Source organism: Alligator mississippiensis, chromosome 1 (assembly GCF_030867095.1).
Source record: "Alligator mississippiensis isolate rAllMis1 chromosome 1, rAllMis1, whole genome shotgun sequence".
In the NCBI taxonomy this organism is placed as follows: domain Eukaryota; kingdom Metazoa; phylum Chordata; order Crocodylia; family Alligatoridae; genus Alligator; species Alligator mississippiensis.
Window position 1 is genome coordinate 476,747,966 of NC_081824.1, and position 21,226 is coordinate 476,769,191.

At 49.5% G+C, this 21,226-nt stretch overlaps 1 long non-coding RNA gene across 1 annotated transcript; it reads left to right on the forward strand.

Annotated features, from left to right (window-relative positions):
- The first annotated feature begins 873 nt into the window (after positions 1 to 873).
- LOC132248778 (uncharacterized) lies at positions 874 to 19,800 on the forward strand. Its single transcript, XR_009460169.1, has 3 exons — positions 874 to 1,561; positions 15,834 to 15,984; positions 19,594 to 19,800. It is a non-coding gene; the product is annotated as an uncharacterized LOC132248778 (long non-coding RNA).
- Positions 19,801 to 21,226: the final 1,426 nt, after the last annotated feature.

The window sequence follows — 21,226 nt, forward strand, 5'->3', positions numbered from 1 at the left end:
CCTGGGTCTGAGGCCCCATTGGCCGCTATCCAGACATCCAACCTTGGTAGGTTCCTCTCGGCCTGACTACAGGTGCCCTACAGGACCTAGCCTTAAGGGCAAACGGTGTGGTTCCTTTTCCTCCCCTACTCCACGCCCTAAGCCTCAGAGATGTTCTCCCTTTGATTTTCCTTCTTATGCACTCTGCCCCCTTGAGCTCCCAGACCCCTCCCCTGCCCAGCCCTGGACACAGGTGGCTCTGGGCCTCTTGGACCTCGTGATCTGGGTCTCAGCCTTTTTTCAGTTCTGGGACCCCTCCCTGGGTCCCACCCTCAGTGTGAGGGCTCCTGGGATACTGGCTCTCTAAGCAAGCCTTGAGTCTGCACCCCCAGGGTTCAAGGCTAAACATAAATCAATAAGAAACATCACCGCTGTCTGTGTTAATTATTTGTACGTCCTTCGATGAGGAGAGATGACAATCCTGACTAAAGTTCTGTTGTAGCAGATGCTGTACAAATGCAAATAAAGACTTAGGGTGCGTGTAGATTAAATGAAAATTCCCTTTTATGTCGACGCAACTGCATTTGTCACTATGGCCTGTTTGTTAGTTCTTATCCTGAAAAGATATAGTCTGAAAAAGCTCCATTTGTATTCGAAGGCCAAGTCTGTGTGTGCATAGTTTTCGACAAATGAGCTGTTAAACTCAGTAAGACTATTAGCGCATGAGGCTAAATGTTTGCATAATCATTTGCAGAAGTGGGGTGTGAAACTAGTTTTACAAATATACAGCAAAGCTAAGGCAGGTCTTACCTTTAAAGCCGCTAATCAGTCTAGTATTATGACCTCATTTGCTTAGCTAGAGTAAACCAAACAAAGGAAATGAGACTTAATAGATACAGCATGGGATCCTGGAGTTTTTACAGGTTAGTTTTATTTTGGTACTGTTTGTAGGCCACATTAGCCCACTGATTGCACTGGTTGTTGTGCAAACACACATGAGCTTCATGCTGATAAATTACAATTTTAAGCCTTGGGACCGTTCTCTTTCTCTCTTGGTTGGAGGATTTGGACCAAAAAGGAAAAACGCAGGGAGGGGGGACTTTGGGGAAGTGATTGAACAGAACAAAATCTGAAAAACGATTCTGCAAGAATATCTTCTTTTACCACCTGTCATGATGTAGAAATAGGCAAGAGGTCAGTTTGGCTTTTAAATTCAGGAGCAGTGTGTAGGTCTGGGATGAAAAAAAACACCCCATTTCTTCCACCTGTTCCCTTATATACTAAGCAAATCTGATTTAGAGAAAGAAGGGTTTTGTTTTTACGAAAACTGCACTTAACCTTGACCTGGCAATCGCATAGCATCATAGCTCTTAACTTATTTGACTATTTGATTACTGTAACTTTTAAAAAAATGAAACATCTAGGAATTAAGAACTGTAAAGTAATAGGTAGTGTGTTATTTTATCATCTCAGGTTCAAGCAGGACAGTTTCAGGAAAGTATGACTTGAGAGAGGCAGCCAGACAGACAATCCAAATGCTTCAGTTGGCAGGATGAAGTGATATGCTAATGTAAGAGAAAAGGTGGGTGTACAATGGCAAGGAAATAAATACCCGTTAAAGGGATGGGAGGTCTAGGACAGTGGTTCTCAACTTTTTTTGTACCAGGACCTATTTATGAAGATCAGTGGCCAGTCCCCACCTGCCTTCCCCCAGCCCTCCTAAAGGGAGCCCCCAGCTGCCCCTGTGCCATTCGGGCCGAAGTCCCGCAGTTCGTGCGGATTTCAGCGGAGAGAGTCCAGCCCCAGCACAGGCTGGAGGGAGGAGGGGAGGCCTGTGGCGGCCCCCCCTGCCCTGGTCTGGGGCTGCCATGCCTCACCAGGCAGCCTGGTCACGGTCCGTCCAGCCCGTCCCTCAGCAGCGTCTCCCAGTTGCTCTGCCCATACAAGTATGAGCACCAGCCCAAGTGCCACCAGCCCACCTATGCAGCTCTCCCCGATGCCGCCTCCTCTTGCTGAAGGGGCAGGCGCCTACCCCTCCCGTCCCCCCTGCCCTGATGCAGCCTTGACGCCCGGCTATCTTCCCCCATATCTGGCAGGTACCCATCCCCCCTGCCCACGCACACACAGTCCCCAAGTCCCGGACCTCCAACCCCCACTGATCATACACTTACCTGCATCCAGCTATTGGTGCTACTCCCAGGACCCTGCCTGGGTGCATGCAGGCCATGGGGATGTGTGTGCAGAGACACACGTGTGCCTGCTGCCTCCGGTCACCCAAGCAGTGACTTGCAGGCAGGCTGGAATGAAGGTTGTGTGTCTGGGGAATGACAAGCTAGATGTGTGTGGGCTAGCTCGGAAGATGACAGTGGGAGAGATTGGGGGTGGAGGGGAAGAGGTGGGAGAGGTGGATTCTTTGCTAGTGAGCTTCCCTGGGAGTCAGGCAGCGTGGGATAGCTAGGATCTTCCTGCGAGCCCAGCTGTAAGTGTTCGGATTCAATGCTGGCAAGCATAATAAATATTGTTATAGCGTTTTGATGATAGTGTTAGAGCACGGGTGCTCAGCCTCTGGTCCTTGGGCCAATTGCAGCCTGTGGAGCTATGATATTTGCCCCATTGGGCTCCCCACAGTTGGGAAATTTGGCAGTTTCTCACCTGTCTAAACTCTTTCCTTCGGTGAGGCACCCCCTCCCCCCCCCGTTGCCTTTGGATTGGTTTCTTGTCATGCCCCTACCTTTCCTCCCTCCATGGGCTTCGATCGGGGCTGGCCAAAAATCCCTGTTCATGCTGGATCAGGACTGGGCTGTGCCCTAGCCCGCTCTGGACAGCTGGATGGGGCCCTGTCATGAACTCCTTGGGCCCCAGACTGGAACCACTGACTGCGTACTGCTTGCATGTGGATTGGGCACTGCCCATCCATCTCACCAGACAAAAAGGTTGATCACTCTTTGTTAAGAGTGGTGTTTTAGCTGTGATGATCCAGGAAGTATGCAAAAGGCAGGGATTTTTTGGGTGTGGTGACTTTTATTGGACCAACTGCATGGTTGGAATTAAGTTAGATAAGCTTTCAAACACAAGATTCATAAATTAATAGATTCATAGATACTAGGGTTGGAACGGACCTCAACAGATCATTGAGTCCGACCCACTGCCTAGGCAAGAAAGAGTGCTGGGATCAGATGACCCCAGCCAGATGCCTATCCAGCCTTCTCCTAAAGACTCCTAAGGTAGGGGAGAGCACCACCTTCTCTGGAAGCCCATTCCAAATTTTGGCCACCCTTCCCGTGAAGAAAGTTTTCCTGATGTCTAGCCTAAATCTGCTCTCTGTCAGTTGTGACCATTGTTCCTTGTTACCCCAAGAGGCATCCTGGTGACCAGAGCATCTCTGGTTCCTTGCTGCGCCCCCCCTAATGAATTTGTAGTTGGCCACAAGATCACCTCTCAGCCTTCTCTTGTGGAGGCTGAAGAGGTCCAGAGCCTGTAAACCCTTCACCGTACAAGTGGCTCTCCTCTGGACCCTCTTGAAGCTGTCCGCATCCTTCTTCAAGTATGGCGCCCAAAACTGGACGCAGTACTCCATCTGGAGTCTGACCAGTGCCGCATAGAGGGGAAGTGTCACCTCCTTGGTTCTAGTTGTCATGCATCTGCTGATGCACGATAAAGTGCAGTTAGCTTTGCTGATGATTTCGTCACACTGACGACTCACGCTCATCTTGGAGTCCGCTAGGACTCCGAGATCCCTTTCCGCTTCTGCGCTGCTGAGAGGGTCATTTCCTAGCCAGTAGGTGCGCTGGATACTTTTACGTCCTAGGTGCAGTACTCTGCATTTGTCCTTGTTGTACTGCGTCCTGTTGTGTTCAGCCCACTTTTCCAACCTGTCCAGGTCTGCCTGCAGTCATTCCCTACCCTCCAGAGTGCTTACTTCACCCCACAATTTGGTATCATCTGCAGACTTACACAGAGGACACACTTCATGCCCACATCCAAGTCACTGATGAAGACACTGAAGAGTACAGGTCTGAGGACTGAGCCCGGTGGGACCCCACTACCCAGATCCTTCCAGGTCGATACCGACCCGTCTGCTACCACTCTCTGGGTGCGACCCGCAAGCCAATTTGCCACCCACCAGACCGTGTAAACATCTAAGTCACAGCCTCTTAATTTATTTAAGAGAGTGGGATGATATACCGTATCGAAGGTCTTCCTAAAATCCAAAAAAACAACATCCACCTCTACTTCTGCATCAGCATTTTGTGACCTGGTTATAAAATGAAACCAGATTAGTCAGGCATGATCCACCTGCTACGGATCAATGCTGGTTGCCCTGCTGCATTATTTTTCCCGCTGGACTCCCACAAATTTGATCCTTAATAATCTTTTCAAAGACTTTTCCAAGGATGGAGGTGAGGCTGACTGGCCTATAATGACTTGTATCCTCTTTCCTCCCCTTCTTGAAAATGGGGACCACGTTGGCCCTTTTCCAGTCCTCTGGGACCTGACCCGAGTGCCACGAGTGCTCAAACAGCCGTGCCAATGGTTCTGCAATGACACCGGCAAATGCCTTCAGTACTCTCGGATGCAGCGCATCTGGGCCTGCTAACTTAAACACATCCAGTCCATCCAAGTGACTCTGCACCACGTCAGCGCTGACAGTTGGTAGGCTGGTATCCCTCTGCTCCCATCTAAGAACCTGTTAGGAGACTGATCTTGACCCTTGTTCAAGGACACTGAGGCAAAAAACTCATTGAATAGCTCAGCCTTGTCCCCCCTGTCTGTCACTAATTGCTCGTGTTTCTTCAGTAGGGGTCCTGTGCTGCCCTGCGCCTTCCTTTTGCTCCCTACATACCTGACAATAGACTTCTTGTTGTCTTTAATTTGTGTTGCCAGCCTCAGCTCTGTAGTTGCTTTGGCCTTTCTAACTGCCACCCTGCAAGTGCAGGCCAAGTAGATACACTCCTCCTTGGTAGCTTCCTCCTGCTTTCACCACCTATATGCCTTCTTTTTTTTTTTGCCCTTAGGCTCTTCTGGATGTTTGTGTTTAGCCAAGGAAGTTTTTTGGCCCCTTTCTCCCCTTTCCCTCGCACTGGGATCATCTCCCTCTGTGCCTGAAGGATCACTTCCTTTAGGAACGACCACTCTTCCTGGACTCCCATCTCGCCAATACTCCTCTCCTGCAGTGCATCGCTGGTTAAACTGAGCACACTGAAGTTAGCCTTCCTAAAGTCAAGCACCTCCATCCTATTATTATCTTACCCACTCGACGCCGTATGATAAATTTGATTGAGTGAGTGGTGGTCACTGTCCCCAAGGTGACCACGAATCTGTAGCTCCCCTACCAGGTCATCCCCCATAGCCAACACCAAGTCCAGTGGGACCGTATACTTCCTGCGTTAGGTGAGCGGTTGGATTTGGCTGACTGCTTTTCCCAGCAGATGTCAGGGTAGTTTAGGTCCCCCATGACAACCATGTCCCTAGACTGTACGGCCTCTGAGAGCTGCTGCAAGCATTCCCAGTCTAGCTCTGCTCCTTGATGTGGTGGTCTGTAGCAGACCCCCATCACCAGGTCCCTTTCCCCTTGACCTCCATGTGTCCTCACCCACAATGCTTTAAGTTTCTCTTAAGACTCCCTTCTGTGCACTCACCTGAACACGGTCTGAAGCCAATGATGCTGATGCGCAGTTCAGACTCCTCCTGCTCTCCCTTCAACTAAATAGGGATGGGAGAAAACCCCTTCCCACTTCCCTACAGCTGGCCCAGGTCACCTTATTGCTGCTGCTGGCTCCTTACCACTGAACAGGAGCCAAGGGCACACGCATGCTTGCTTCAGCATCCCAACTAAAAGTCAAATGCTGTAGGGGAGACCAGAACTCACAACCTTGGCATCATTTCCCAGTGTTGCTTTATAAGTACCACATGCTAACCCACTGCACCACCAGAGCTGAGCTGAAAAACTTTTTGTCACTATTTTAGAGCATTTGTTTAAAGTAATTGTATCTCTGCTGTTGGCTTTTGGATTTAATAAAGACATTTGAACTGAATTACTGACACGCTCAATCAAATTCTAACAAGATACAGGGCGCATCTACATGTGTCACTATGGCAACTTTACTGTGCTGTGTGTGTGGCACATGATTATTTTTAGCCGCTACTTCACCGTAGTGGCGCGCTATACCAGGGGAGTGTGTTGCAATGGGGATGTAGCTGCTGTTTGCGTGTAGATGCCCATGGATGCTACATCGCCAATTTTGTTTCTTATACTGCTATTTTTCCAAATGTTTCTAATAAATCAGAGAAAACTAGGGTTGAAAGGGGTTCCAGTAACTCATCTAGTCCAACCCCTTGCTAAAAGCAGGACCATCCTTAATTTGATCTTGCCAGAGATTTGTTGAGCCAGGCCTTAAAATCCTCCAAGAGTCCACCACCCTCTAGATAAGCCGTCCCAGCACTTCACCAGTCTCTTAGTCAGAAAGTTTTTCCTAATGTCCAGCTTGTTCACATCCCTTCTGTAGTAGGGGGCACAAAACTGAGCACAGTACTCCACATGTAACCTCACCAGTGCAGAAAAGTGGGGAATAATGACTTCCCTCAGTGCTGACAACACTCCTACTAATGCAGCCCAGTATGCTGTTAGCCTTCTTGGCAACAAGCACACACTGTTGGCACCTATTCAGCTTATTGTCCGCTGTAACCCCCAGGTCCTTTTCTGTGGAGCTGCTGCTTAGCCAGTTGGTCCCACGCCTGTAGCGGTGCATGAGACTGTTCTGTCTTAAGTTCAGGACTTTGCACTTCTTCTTCTGGAGCTTTCCCTTCTTCCCCTGCATGGCTGGTTTTGGGCCTGGCCATTCTTCCTTCCATGGGACTGCCGTGGGGACGGGCATGCCCCCAACCTGCCGCTGTAGTGGGGCCTTGTCAAGCCCCTTGGGCTCGGGTTGAGGCTGACAAAGCCCCCTTTCTGCGCTGTCTTGGGGCTGGCGTGCCCCCTGCCTCCCTCTGCACAGATGGATGGGGCCCTGGCATGCCTTTGTTTAGAGCGATGTTTGAGCACCCCGTGGTTTGAGCACCCGTTTGTGTAGAGTTATGTTCTACCTGTGATGATCCAGGAAGTATGCAAGAGGCAAGGATTTTTGGGTGTGATCACTTTTATTGGACCAACTGAATGGTTGGAATTAAGTTAGACAAGCTTTCAAACGCAAAACGTTCTTTGTCAGTGTTTTAGAGCATTTGCTTAAAGCAGGTGTTGTCAACCTGGGGTATGCCTACCCCTGGAGGTAATTTGAAAGGTCCCAGGGAATGTACAGGGGCGGGCGCAGATGTAGCACACCTGCTGCCTCACAGGAGCAGGGCCAGGGCGGAGGGAGAGCGGGGCCCACAGAAGCTGCGCTGCCGCTACTCTGCCACTCACCGTGCCCCTGCTCTGTCTGGCCCTTGCCCCCCCCCGCCATGTCTGACCGCTCGCCACCCCCACCTGCTCCGCATCCGGCTGCTCCCACCCCCCGGGGGTACACTTTTTAGTCACTATATATCTGCTCTTGGCTTTTGGATTAATTAAAGACATTTTAGCTGAGTTCCTGACACACTCAATCAAACTCTACTACAACATGCAATGTTGTTCTGGCTTTTGAAGACTTTGCCCAGAAAGCTGTGCTTTTTTATTAATTGCTGATCATTTTACAGCTTTTAGAGAAAAAGGAAATTAGTTAAGCTCTTTCTGAGTAGTGAGATACTCTTATGTTTATTAAAAACTTAATGAACTTTGGGACAATAACCAAATAATACCTTTAAAATATTTTTTTAAGTTATGAATTTATATTAGGGGTGTACCGATAGAGATTTTTGGGGCTGATATCGATAGCTGATATTTAAGGAGGCATATTGGCTGATACCGATCTGGTTTCCGATACAGCTACCTCCAGCTGGTTAAGTCCAGTCTGGTGGAAGGGGAAGGAGAAGGAGAAGGGGAAGGGGAAGGGGCGTTGCGGGGGTGCAGATCAACGCCGCCTATGGTGAGGGAGGAGGCAGAGGGAGGTGCTGCCCAGGCGGGGTGGAGGGGACGGAGCCACGACTCGTGATGAGGGGCCGGCTGTCACTGCTGCTTGCAACCCGGGAAGGCACCGGGGGGACATGTGCCCCCCTGGATCTGTGTGGGACGGGGCAGGCTGCAGCCAGGACCGCGTGGGGCTCTTCTCGGCAGGGGCTAGGCTTGGAGTGGGTGCCGGCAGCGCTGGGAGGATGCTGCATCCAGCCCAAATTTTGCCAGGGCTCTGCTTCCAGCGCCACCACCGCCAGCCACTCGGTGCAGCCCTGGCTCAACGCCCCACCTCCACCCACGCACCAGGAAAACCCGGGGCTGCGTTGGGCTGCTGGCAGCGGTGGCACTGGGAGCACAGCGGTGGTGAAATTTGGGCTGGATGCAGCATCCTCCCAATGCCACCGACACCCTCTCCGAGCCCAGCCTCCACCGAGAAGAGCTCCACGCAGCCCGGGCTGCAGCCCACCCTGCCGTGCACAGATCCAAGGGGCACACCCCCCCCCGCCCATGCCCTCCCAGAGTGCAAGCAGCAGTGGGAGCCGCCTCCCCCCACCACAAGCTGGAGCTCCCCCTCTCCACCCTGCCTGGACAGCGCCTTGCCCCGCCCCCTCCATCACCAGCGGGAGCCTTGATCTGCCCCCAACATGCCCCTTCCCTCCCCTTACACCACACCAGACTTGCCAGCTGAAGGCAGCTCTCCACGCTGCCAGATGTGCTCCTTGCTTCCTGAGTGCTGTGCTTCGACCACGCATAGCACAGGCATTTATCAGCCAAATTATCAGCCCCATCGGGCCGATATCCGATACAGCCAGTTTTCTTTCTACTGGTACCGATCCGATATCAGACCAAGGTATCAGTGCACCTCTAATTTATATGATTGCTCACAGTGCTGCTAAGTGGTGCAAATCACAAGCTCTCTTATTGTACCTGTAGGCTTTCATATATGACTGCAAAGTTGCTAACTTTTCTTATATACAAAAAACTAGAACTCTGGGTTCCAAAATGATACCTTTTATTAGACCAACTGGAAAATGGCAAGAAAACTGTCCTTTTCTGCAGGCTTTCGGGATCAAAGTCCCTTCGTTAGGCTCTGGGAAAAGAGTAGATGTTACAAGATGGTAAAACGTCCCCATAGGTAGGAAAGAAACTTCATTTTTGCACAGAGGGAGCTGAAGATGGAGGGCCGTCCCTCTGGGTCCTTGAGAACGTCTTTGTGAGCTGTGCTGAGTAGCTCTTTGATGTGTAGGAACTTTTCTTATAACCTTTCAAGTAAAAATGCGAATTAAACAGATGCTTGGCTTGCATGTTAACATCCTATTTGTCAAAGTTGTAGTTCTTGTGCTGCTCCTTCTCCAAATTTTCCTCATAAAGATTTTTCATAGTCAGCTATTAATTAGTACTGTGTTCCTCAGCTTTTTAGACTGAAGACATAGCTTGGGAAATTCCAAGTCTTAGCTTCTACTTTTTTTTTACTACAGAAAAATAATGGCAATTTTCTGTTGCAACCAACTCAGAAAAGCCAGGACAGGTCAGAATGTCTTTAATATTGAATTCCTGCTGGAAATCTCTGACTTTACCTTATGAATATGGGGCCTACGTCGCTCGCAGGGGCTTCCCCCCGACTCTGTGATGCGAGTGCAGTGGTGGTCACCATTTTCACGGTGGCGCATGGCAGGCCCCCCCACACCTCTGGCTGAAGGGCCCCGGGAGTCCCAACCCATGGCCATCTCTCAATCTCCAGTGAGGGGCAGGGCTTCCAGGGCCCCTCAGCCAATTGGAGACGTGGGAGGGGCCTGTCATGCTCAGCAGAGAAAATCTCAGTCCAGCTCCCCCTGCTTCCCCCCCACTCCCCCCAGGACCAGGGCTTCCAGCCCGTTTCCAGCTCCCTCCTTCCCCTCCCCACAGCCCTGCTTGCTGCCAGGGTTTCAGCTTGGGCTTTTTCACAAGGCACCTACCAGATTCCTGGTTTCTGCGAAAGTCTTGAATTTGGTAGACCCCTACTTCTGAATCCTGTTTTCCTGTCTGCCAGCACTAAGGGTGAGTGTGTGGCACCCTACGGCTGCCTTTAGAGGAACTCAAGTCACCTTGGTGGAGAGTCACTGAATTAGAAGTTTGGGTATTTTGGCTTTCTTTAGCTATGGAGCTGTTGGGTTTCTCCCCCACAAAGTAAAGATGGCATAATGTGTTTCAGGATTGCTGCACAGTTTACCACTGAACCAGATTTTTGTTTCATAGTATTCCCCCAAACTAAAAACCTGTAATGGTATAGCTATACCAAGATATTCTGATCAGGAATCAAGGACATCTTTAGTGAAGATTAAGGAATATTTTTAGGCCTTGTGTTTGGGGAAAGAAAAACAGTTTATCTTATAAGATGCAGTTTTTCATTGGGACCTGAAGTGTCAGTTGTAGAAGTTTTAATTGAAATAAAATGTTCACTGCCTTAATGTTCCCTTCGTATTTGCCGGTATAAGCCGATTACCCTTCTAACTGGCTATTGCAGCACATTGGCCAGTTCACTGCCTCTAATTATCTGTCAGTCTCCTCATCTCAGACTGTAATTTAAAACTGGAAATAACGTGCTGAAGCTGCGGTAATGTCTAATAGTTAATTGTTCTGTATTAAGTATAATTCCTACCTTTGTCTTTATCACAGAAGGGAATGCAGTAATTGCCCTCTTCAGCCTGATAGTGCTTTTTTCTTGTCTGAAAAACTGTATTAAACAGAAGTTGGTAATTTTTATATAACCTGCAGCGTGCTAATGAAAATCTTTCGATAGAGCGAGTGGCCTATTCCCTCTACAGAGGACTGTATATTTTACCACGAAGAACTATTTTGCGCTTTTGTTTGCCATGACAATAAACTTGTGATTAGTAGGAACCAGGCTTTGGTGTTCCTCTTTTGAGCTTCATATTCAAATAGCAGGTATTTCAGTATGTGGGAAATGTTGATGTCTCTGGGTAAGCCTGCATGGTGCTTGAACTATTTTACTGCATTTCTTGTATCCTACAATGAGAATTCCTCTTCACACCTAGTTCACAGTTTTCCTCTGTGCCTCCAAGCAGACTGTTTGCATTTACATGGAGTCAGAGGCAAGGATTTTTTGTGCTATCTTTAGTATAGTTGGGAGAGCTGTTGGACAAGGTTTTTTGGACTTGAGGAAAGACACTTGATGTCTGAAAGCTTATCTAACAGCTCTGACAACACTAGAGTTGGTTTGATGAAAGACATCACCAAAAAAATCATTGCTTCTCCTGCTGTTGGAATGATGTTGTAGCTGTGAGGATCCAGGAGGTATGTGAGACCAAGGGTTTTTGTGGGTGATATCTTGAAGGATGCATTGCATTTGAAAGCTTGACTAATCTATTCCAACCATGCGGTTGGTCTAATAAAAGATATCACCCACAACAATCCTTGCCTCTTGTACACTTCCTGGACCTCACAACTACCTTAAGTATATAGGGTTTGGGTGTGTCTGCTTACTCTTTTGAAGACAAGAATGTATACCTACTAGTGTATGCTTAACTGTTAGTAATTAGTCACATTCACTTTTGCTTTCAAGTAACAGTTCAAAAAAATCAGAATGTATTAGCTGAGAGACTGCTCATTTTCAAATAAGAACAAAAAATAATCTTGTATTTTAACTTTTTCCCCCTCCAGATATGTCAGTTGACCAGTTTAATAGTGGATGGGATTCAGTTGTCCTTTTGGTGATACCAAGCGTACATTAGGTTTGAGTGTAACCTCCTAAATCCCTGTTGTGCTGTGCTCTTAATTAATAGCTCCACCAAGGTTTTGGTGTTAACGTGCAAGACTATTTTATCAACCTTTGTTAATTATAGAGTTCTGAAATTGTGCTCTGTCATGATTGATACTTTCAAAACTGTACATGTATTATTGATGAAGTACTAGCAGTAAGATGCACCGATAAAGATGTTTTGGGCCGATACCGATGGCTGATTGTAGACCATCCATATTGGATGATACTGATCCAATTGCCAATATGCAGCCTGGCAGCTTGGAGAACAGCATTTGGCTGGTAAGTCTGTGGGGGTGAAGGGGTGTTGGGAAGGAAAGAGGCATGGGGGGCGCAGATTGAGGTCCCCCGCAGTGAGAGAGGGAGTGGGGCTGGGGCAGGGGCAGGCACTGCCCAGCTGAAGTGGGGCAGGACGTGAGACGGAGCCGCAACTCATCCGAGGGTGGCAGGGAGGGAAGGGGTGGCTCCCACTCCTGCACGCGTCCCCAGGGCGGGCTTGTGTCCCCCGGATCTGTGCGCGGGGTGAGGGCAGGCTGCCGCCGGGGGCTGGGCTGGGCTGAGGCTGCGCTCAGGCCAGGTGAGAAGGACAGTGGCGGCAGCAGCAGCATTGAAAGGGGTAGCTATGGGTGGGGGAGCTACAGCCACCCCATAATTTGCCATAGCCCCCACTCCCAGCACTGCCGCCTGCCATGCCCAAACAGAGCCACACTGGGAAGAGCTTGGTGCAGCTTCCAGCCCCCAGTGGCAGTGGCAGCAGCAGCCCAAGGATGCAGCTAATGAGGGGTTTGGGCTGGTGAGACAATGCACTGAGTTATCAGCTCTTTCGAGGGATTCTAGCTGTTCTCAGTGCAGTTCTGACAAGTCTGGAGTATTATGGTTATGCAAAGTAATATTTTAATCAACCTTTTGAAGTGTCCAAGGAGCTGCTTCAAAATTATGGATATTTTCTGATGTGAAAAATATCTGTTAAACTATTTAACTTTTTAACTGTGACTTAAAGGTTGTGGTTACTGTATATGTCCATTCTGATCTTTAAAAAAAATGAGAAACACAAAGTCTGTGAGAGATTTATTAGGTCTGCTGGACTACCTGGGACTATAGGGGGCAATTAAGGAAGAGAGAGGAATAAAAAGAAATAAAACAACTTCTGCTCATCAGTTCTCATCCCAAAGGATGTTGAGGTTTCTGTTACTCCTTTTAGATAATATGGAGGAGATGAGTTTGGAGATTTTGGTGCCAGGAGATCAAGTGCTAGAATAAAGTCGTGTATTAAAGACCATTAAATCACTAGTACCATGTAGCATTCATTCAGGAGCTGTAAAGAATGAAATGACTGAGCTTGTCTTGCATTTAAAAGCTTGTCTAACTTGATCTTAACTACACAGTGGATCCAGTAAAAAATATCACCCTAAGAAACTCTTGCCTCTCTCCTAAGAAAAATACAGTCTCATTAAAATCACCTATTATAACAGAGGGTTGTAAACTATACCGTACTTTTAAAACAGGGCTGAATGGTGGTCGTGGCGATTATAAACCCATAATCCATAGGCGAGTGCTATCTTCAACTGTTTGAAGAAGTAAACAGATAAAAAAAGGGGGACAAGCCAGTGCAGATTTTGTAACAGGAAACAATTTGTCTCTAGTCTTTTAGATCATTTGAACAAAACCGGTGGATGAAACTGCAGTGGAAGAGTTCACCGAATGAGAGAAAATGAGGGTTGGAAGGGACCTCAGGAGGTCGTCTAGTCCGAGCCCCTCATGAGGTGCAACTCCAGGTGTGCTTTGGCCCTCCTGATTTCGTCCCTGCATGCCAAGCAGTACTGTTATGCTCCTTCCTAGTCGTTGGTCCAACTTTCTACTTCTTGCACGCTGCCTTTTTGTGTTTTAGCGTGCTGAGAGTTCCCTGCTAAGCCGACCTGGTCATCTGCCATTCTTGCTAGTCTTTCTGCGCGTTGAGATGGTTTATTCCTGTGCCCTCTGTCAGGTTTCTTTAAAATACAGCCAGCTCTCCTGGACTCCTTTTACTTTCCGATTGGCCTCCCAGGGGAGCCCGCCCATCAGCACTTCCTGAGTGAAGGGAAGTCTGCTTTTCTGAAGGGCGGGGCTCGTACCCTGCTGCCTGTCTGCCTCCTGATCCTGAACTCAGTCATCTCGTGGTTGGTGCTGCCCACGGTGCCATTCACTGATTGATTCCCCACCAATTCTTCTCAGCTTGTCAGCAGGAGGTCAGGAAGAGCATGGCCCCTACTTGGCCTCTGCACCGCTTGCACCAGGAGGTTGTCCCCAGCACTCTCCAGCACTTTCCTGGTGTGCCTGTGCGCTGCTGTATTGCCTTCCCAGCAGATGTCGGGGATTGAAATCCCCCACGAGAACCGTGGTAAATCCGCTAGCTGGTCAGGCTGGCAGACGGATGCCTCCTTCCCCTAGAGCAGAGAGTATCCAACCACCCCCACCCTTCACTTCCTCTTGGTGGCAGTGGTCTCGACCCTCCCTCTCTTGGAAAGGCTTGGCCTGGCCTCTGCCACCGATGGAACATGCTCCTCCTCTGCTGCTGGGGCTTCACGTCTCTTCTCCAGGCAAACCACTGCAGGTGGGCGTGAATATTTCTCCTTGCTGCAAGAGGTCACAAGCTTTCAGCTTCTGCCTTCCTTGGCGTTCAAGTCCTCTTCCTTCTCTAGTGCCGCCCTTGGCAGTCTTGTCACCACAGTAGAAGTATCCTCAAGCATCAAATTGATGAAGTTGTCATGGTGGAGGATGCTTTGGAGCCTCGCCACCTCCTCCTGTAGCTCTCTCGCCTGCTTCCCGAGGGGCACCACCTGAACGCGCGGCTCACATCACAGGCTCCCCCATCTCGCTGTCACTGAAAGGAACCTGCCAGTGGCAAACCCCGTGGGGTAGATGGTGAGCGCTCCTGCCTGGGTGGACACCTCACAGGTAGGAGCCCAGAGAGAGCTGGCAGTGGCAGTGGCTCGGGGATTTTGATGTCTTCCAGGCGTGTCGCTGGGTTTCTTAATCCGCTCCCTCTCTCTGCTCGTCCCTCTTTCCAACCAGACCTTTCCTAGCAAACTCCCTTGTAAACTGGGCTCTGTGAGGCTCCTTGGTCCCAAAAGCTTCCCTTTCCCCTGCTAACCCGCTTCCTCTCTCCAAGTTTATGGTGAAGGAAGGTGAGAGAGTTTCCAGATAAATTACCTAGCAAACGCCGCCTCCAACTTCCCTCTCACTCTGGACTCCAGTTAAGCAAGGAGCACAAGAACTGGTCTAATTGCTGTGTTTTAGTGACTTACACTAAATAGATGTAGATTAGGTACTCTCAATTAAAGAAAGAACTTACATTAAAGGCTCCCCTTTAAAGAACGGGGGGCAAACTGACCTGTGAACTAACTTTAAAAAACATAATATTTCTATATATAAATAGATACATGTCTATATAACTGTACCTCTAACACAGTGGTTCCCAAACTGTAGGTCACGAACCCAAATGGGCTTGAAACATCAGCGGGATGGGGTGGCAGGGGTGGGGGGCTATGGGTGGGGAGTGAGGGGTCATGCTGAGGAATGGGGCCATAAATGGATCGTGCTGAGGAAAAGTTTGGGAGGCACTGCTCTGACAGCCTGCCTTGTGACTGCTGTGGTTCGCTTGACAGTCCAAACCACACTTTTACAGTTACACCGCTCTTAGTCTTGTTACAAAGACTGTACTGTGCAGTGTGCACACCCGTCACCGTCACATTGAAACCTGCAAACTGACTTATGAACTGTTTGCAAACTGCCCCGTTTGCTGCCCCTGGTCACGCAGAGTCTCCTTTTCTCCCCTCCTGGCCCTTGTTAAGACTTTTGTCAGACAGAGGTAGCAGTCCCCCAGCTTGCAGCACTCCCAGCTCCTTAGAGCACGTGCCCAGACGTACACGCAGCCCCAGCTCACTTTCCTTCCAGGGGTTCGGGTCAGGTGCCTGGCTCCTCTTCCCTCGTCTCCTTTGCCCTGTTTGCTGCCCCTGTTCACCTTGTTTCTCTCTACTGAGCCTTTCAATGTACCTCAGTCTAACGTTTATCTTTAAATTCTCTTTTATTTAGAGCCCTTGCTTTCTGTAAGTGCCTTCGTTGCATCCCAAGAAGGAAAGCTGCTGCGTCATTGAACCAGTTCGTCTCCAGTGTGCCACCCTGCCCAGATTTCTTCCAAGGAAGGAGTAGTGGATGTGATCTCTGCAAAAAGAAAGCTTGTCTGGTAAAGAGCACTTTTCCTCTTTCAGTAGCTTTTGACATTAAAGCAATGAACTATCAATACCATATTTTATGTACTTTTGACAAATGGGCTGTTTACTTGGTTCTGTCTGTGCGGGATATGCAGATTGAGGACTGTCCTGTGTCATACACAAACATCTGCGACCCTGGGTAGAGTATGTAATGCTGTAAACGTTACAGTCCACGTGCTTGCACAGAGCATTGCATAGAAACTAGAAGAGTTTGTGCCAGAGCCAGGGGCACAGGAGTGGCTTTTTAAGAACTGTCCTTATGTCTGTTTCTTTTAGTTTGTAGAGGTTAAAACTTTCTGAAACATTATGCAAAGCTGAGGTATTGCACCCCTGCTAATACAGTATGTAAATATTCTCATTACATTTGGGGGGCATATTTCACCATTTTGACATATAGCAGTGCTATAGTAGGGGCATCACAAAGAGCAGTCTTTATCTGCAGCAATGATGAATCACAAAGCTATGGGGAGAAGTGGACATGCCGGAGGGCAGGGAACAGCTGCAGGCAGACCTGGATAGGTTGGACAAGTGGGCAGAAAACAACAGGATGCAGTTCAACAAGGAGAAATGCAAAGTGCTGCACCTAGGGAGGAAAAATGTCCAGCACACCTACAGCCTGCTGGGTGGCACAGAGGTGGAAAGGGATCTCGGAGTCCTAGTGGACTCCAAGATAAACATGAGCCTGCAGTGTGATGAAGCCATCAGAAAAGCCAATGGCCCTTTATCGTGCATCAGCAGATGCATGACAAATAGGTCCAGGGAGGTGATACTTCCCCTCTATCGGGCGCTGGTCAGACCGCAGTTGGAGTACTGTGTGCAATTCTGGGCGCCGCACTTCAAGAAGGATGCGGATAACCTGGAGAGGGTCCAGAGAAGGGCAACTCGTATGGTCAAGGGCCTGCAGACCAAGCCCTACGAGGAGAGACTAGAGAAACTGGACCTTTTCAGCCTCCGCAAGAGAAGGTTGAGAGGTGACCTTGTGGCTGCCTTTAAGTTCATCACGGGGGCACAGAAGGGAATTGGTGAGGATTTATTCACCAAGGCACCCCCGGGGGTTACAAGAAACAACGGCCACAAGCTAGCAGAGAGCAGATTTAGATTGGACATTAGGAAGAACTTCTTCACAGTTCGAGTGGCCAAGGTCTGGAACGGGCTCCCAAGGGAGGTGGTGCTCTCCCCTACCCTGGGGGTCTTCAAGAGGAGGTTGGACGAGTATCTAGCTGGGGTCATCTAGACCCAGCACTCTTTCCTGCTTATGCAGGGGGTCAGACTCGATGATCTATTGAGGTCCCTTCCGACCCTAACATCTATGAATCTATGAATCTATGAAGCAGTTATATTTCAGACATAACATCGTTCTTTGTAAAAATGGTCCTCACTCTCTCTAGGCTAAAACATCACGGCCACCTGTGAAGTTTGTTATGCTACAATCAAAACTGCAGTTGAAAGGGATTTCTTCTTTCCTTTTATTTCTGTTAACTTACGGAGGAGGAAATAATTTCAGTTCACTTTAGGAATCGGTCTTTCCTTTGCACCTGTTTTTCCTAAGTTAGTCTTTGGAACAATACCGGCTCAATTATAGTGAAGTAATATCATGCATTTTGAGCTTGTGGAATCCACAGACCGCGTAATTCTCTGCATTTCCTCCCCCTTCCTTGCATCCCACTTTTTGACAGTGTCCTTCTGCTGGAGCTATGCTGGAAAACCTTGCAAGCTTGCGTGTGCGTGTGTGTGTGCATGTGTGTGCGTGTGCACACATGCTGCATGCAAAATCCTACACTTTGTTTAGTCTGCAGAACCTCTTCTGTTAGCTAACGCTCCAGGCTCCGCAAAGGTGCAGTGAGAGAGGAGCACTAGTAAGTACCTAAGGCAGAAAGCAAACAAGGGCTTTATCACTGGTCTTTAACTCCTATCAAAAGGGGAGGGAGGGAGAAGTCATTTAAACATGAGGCTTGAATGAAAATTAGCATGGATTAGTCACAGTTGTCCCAGGAGTCCTGTTATCTCAGGTCACAGGTACTTATGGTAGGGAGTGGGGTACTTTACCTGTAGGATCCCCAAGTGAAAGACTCTTGAGGGAGCCAAGAGGGGGAGGAAGAGTCCTGGGTCTGTTTTTAGCCAAAGGGAATTCCCCTTGAGGCATGGCAGGAGTAGTGTGTTTCTCCCTGTCTTTTCCCAGTGGATGAGCTCCTGGGCAGTTCATGCATGGAGGAAGGATGACTCTCTAGCCTGTTCCCCGCAGGTAAACGGCAACAAATTGAACTGATTTGGAGAAACAAGTGGGTTACGTCTGAGCAGCTTCCTTGCTTGCTAGTCAGTTGGCTGAAGAGTGGTTGATGCTGATGTTACTTAATACTAGATTTACCCTTCTGTGGCCCCTGGCAGAGAGATCGGGGCATTCATCCTCCACTTTGCACAGGCTGGAGGGAACAACCTGGCTCCCATCTTAGTTTTGAAGAACTTCATTGCTGAAAAATCAAATGTGCACGTGTTCCCTAAGGAACGTATCCATTCAAAGGCATGAAATATAAACGTATATTGTTACGTGCAAATGCTTTGCACAAGTACATTTGCTGGATGCATTTGGTATGTTCTTCAAGCAAGTAGTGTCGTTAGCTGTTAAATTCTTGACTCCTCTGTTAGGCTTGGGACACAAATTACACACAAGCTGGTCTGAGAGATTGGAAACAGGTTCAGATCTGGAACACAACAGAAGGATGGTGCACATAAGACACCTTCAAGATTGCCGAAACGGGTTTAAGATAAGCCTGGATGGATGTAGTATTAGACTGAACTGATTTAGATTAAACTGGTTTATTGTACTTCTGACCCAGACCCTCTCCAGATTCATATTAACACATAGTCCCCCAGCATCCCTGGACCTCTGCCAGCCTGAAAGGGAAAAACCATCTTTGCCCACGTTTTTCTCCATTAAAAGACAATCCACTCTTAAAGCTTGTTGATCCAGTTTTAAAGTTTGTTCGTGACCCTTTCATTGACTAAGTCAATCAGAGGTTCATAAGCTTTTGTAAGCTAGCTCGCTTCATACCCCTTTCTTTTTCCTCCCTTCCCTACCCTTTGTTTTCCAGTAACTGCTCTCTGTTTAGAACCGCTGCTTCCTGAAACGTCTTGTTTGACAACAGAGCCGTCCAATTTCTGAGTGGCTGGGGCTGCAGCCCCCCTATCCGCATGCTGTAGGGGCTGCATGCCCACCAGAGCCGCCTCCTGCACGAGCTGAAAGGGGTCTGCAGGACCTCCCCAGCCACAGACTCCCTTGCACCAGGACTGTGCCGCCCTGCCTTGGCCCTAGTGCACAAGGGGTGGCGGGGGGAAGTGGGCACGCAGGAAGCAGATGCTGGGCTAGGGAAGGGGATTTTGGTGGCAGCAGCAGCAGCGAAGCGATGGGGCAAGCAGACTCGGGACTGGGAGTTTGGGAGCTGCACGCAGCCCACAGGCCGCCAGTCAGATGCCCGTAACTGGTTGGCTTTCCGTGGTTTACTCTCCTTATGTGCTGTCCCTATATTCATTTTAGTTCTCGTTGAGTTTTCCTTTTCTTACTCCTTCTTCGAAACATCTCCTAGGTTGATCCTGACGGTAAAACAAGCGTACCCGTTAAGATGTCTGCGGGGAAAGTATCCTGTTTTCATCTACGCAGCCTGGTGAGTTCCACGATTTACATTTGAAAAGTACCTCTTACAGCACATGTCCTTAGAGCTGATTTTTTCTATTATATGATAAGCTTCTCATGGCTTTTCCCTCCCCCGATACGTGTGAAGTGGGTCTAGACTTTTGGGGAAATCGCATGTTTTTCTGTCGGCAAACCACAGGGCGGGTCAGCACTGCTACTTAGGATGCCGTAACGTGCGACTTCTCGGAGCGTGTGACAAAGCGTTCCCGTTGACATTACACGGTATTTAGTATTGCCAGCCCCACAACCAATGCTAGTTGTGTCTTTGCATTGCTGCTGCGGCTGTTGCATTGGTTAGCAGCAGCCCCTGAACTGACAAGCTCCACACGTCTTCAAGGCTCCCAGGAGGCAGTTTCCGGACTGGCGTTATCACCGACCGACCACGCTGGGCATGGCTTATGGCGCTAGCAGTGCCGCGGTGCTTGCAGCGGGCATGCTGACAGCCTCTTATCCCACGGAGGGCTCCTGACAGTCGGTCCGTTCCCGCTGGGGATTTAACAAGGCCTTGGTTGGCAGCGCCTTCCAAGACGGGCAGTTTTCCTGTGCGGGGACAGCCTCCCGCGTCCATCCCGCGTCTCCCTGGACGGAGCAGGGCCGGGCAGAAGCCACGCGCTGCGGTTCGGAGGAGAGCAGTGCCGGGGCAGGGTTCAAGTCAGGATGTCGTCGTCACGCTGGGGCGTTTCTCCACCTTCCTGCCGAGAGCGTCTCGTCTCCGCTTCCTGTGCTCCAACAGCCAGCGCGGAGGCGAGAGAGGCAGGGAGGCGGTGAGGGGACGGGAACATGAGCAAGGCAGATGCCAGTGCTGTGGGCCCCATGGGGCGGTGTTGCCGAAGGGATTTTTCCCTGGGGCCGGAGGCTGCTTGTGACAGCCGAGGGAGCGGGGCTCTCGTCTGACGGTCGGGTGCGAGCACGCTGGAGCGATTCAAACGAGGCAAAGCACAGGCTCCGCGCCCCAAACTGGAAAGGTGTCGCTGCATTCGAGTTGTTCCTGCGCAGCGTTGAAGCGTGTTCACGCTTGGTGACGAAGCTCGTTCACCCTGCGTGATGAAGTATGTTCACACACAACAGCGAAGCACGTGGACACACAACGAAATGTGTGCACACAAACAGCGAAGCCTGTTCACGCGCAGCAGCGAGCGGTCTAACTGTTGTTAGGCGTGAGCTCGCTGAGAGCAACCGAGATGAAGCAGAGGAGAGGCCCCACACGCCAAACTGGAAAGGTTTTGCTCTGGTTCAATCCTCAGCTTGTTCACAGGCAGCAGTTAAAGCGTGTTCACGCTCAATGATGAGGCGTGTTCAAATGCAATTAGGTGCGTTCACACTCAGCGATTTAATAGCGTTGAAACGCATTTACACGCAGCGTTTAAGCACATTCGCATAGACGAGTGACGCGCCTTCCCTTCCTCCTCAGGGATTAGAGCTTAATAGCAGCTGCCCCTTTGAACCCTGCCCCTGGGGAAGGACTCCCAGCGTGCCTGTGTGCCGCTAAGAGAGCTGTCGCTGGGAGCAGGGCCCCGCTGGACTGG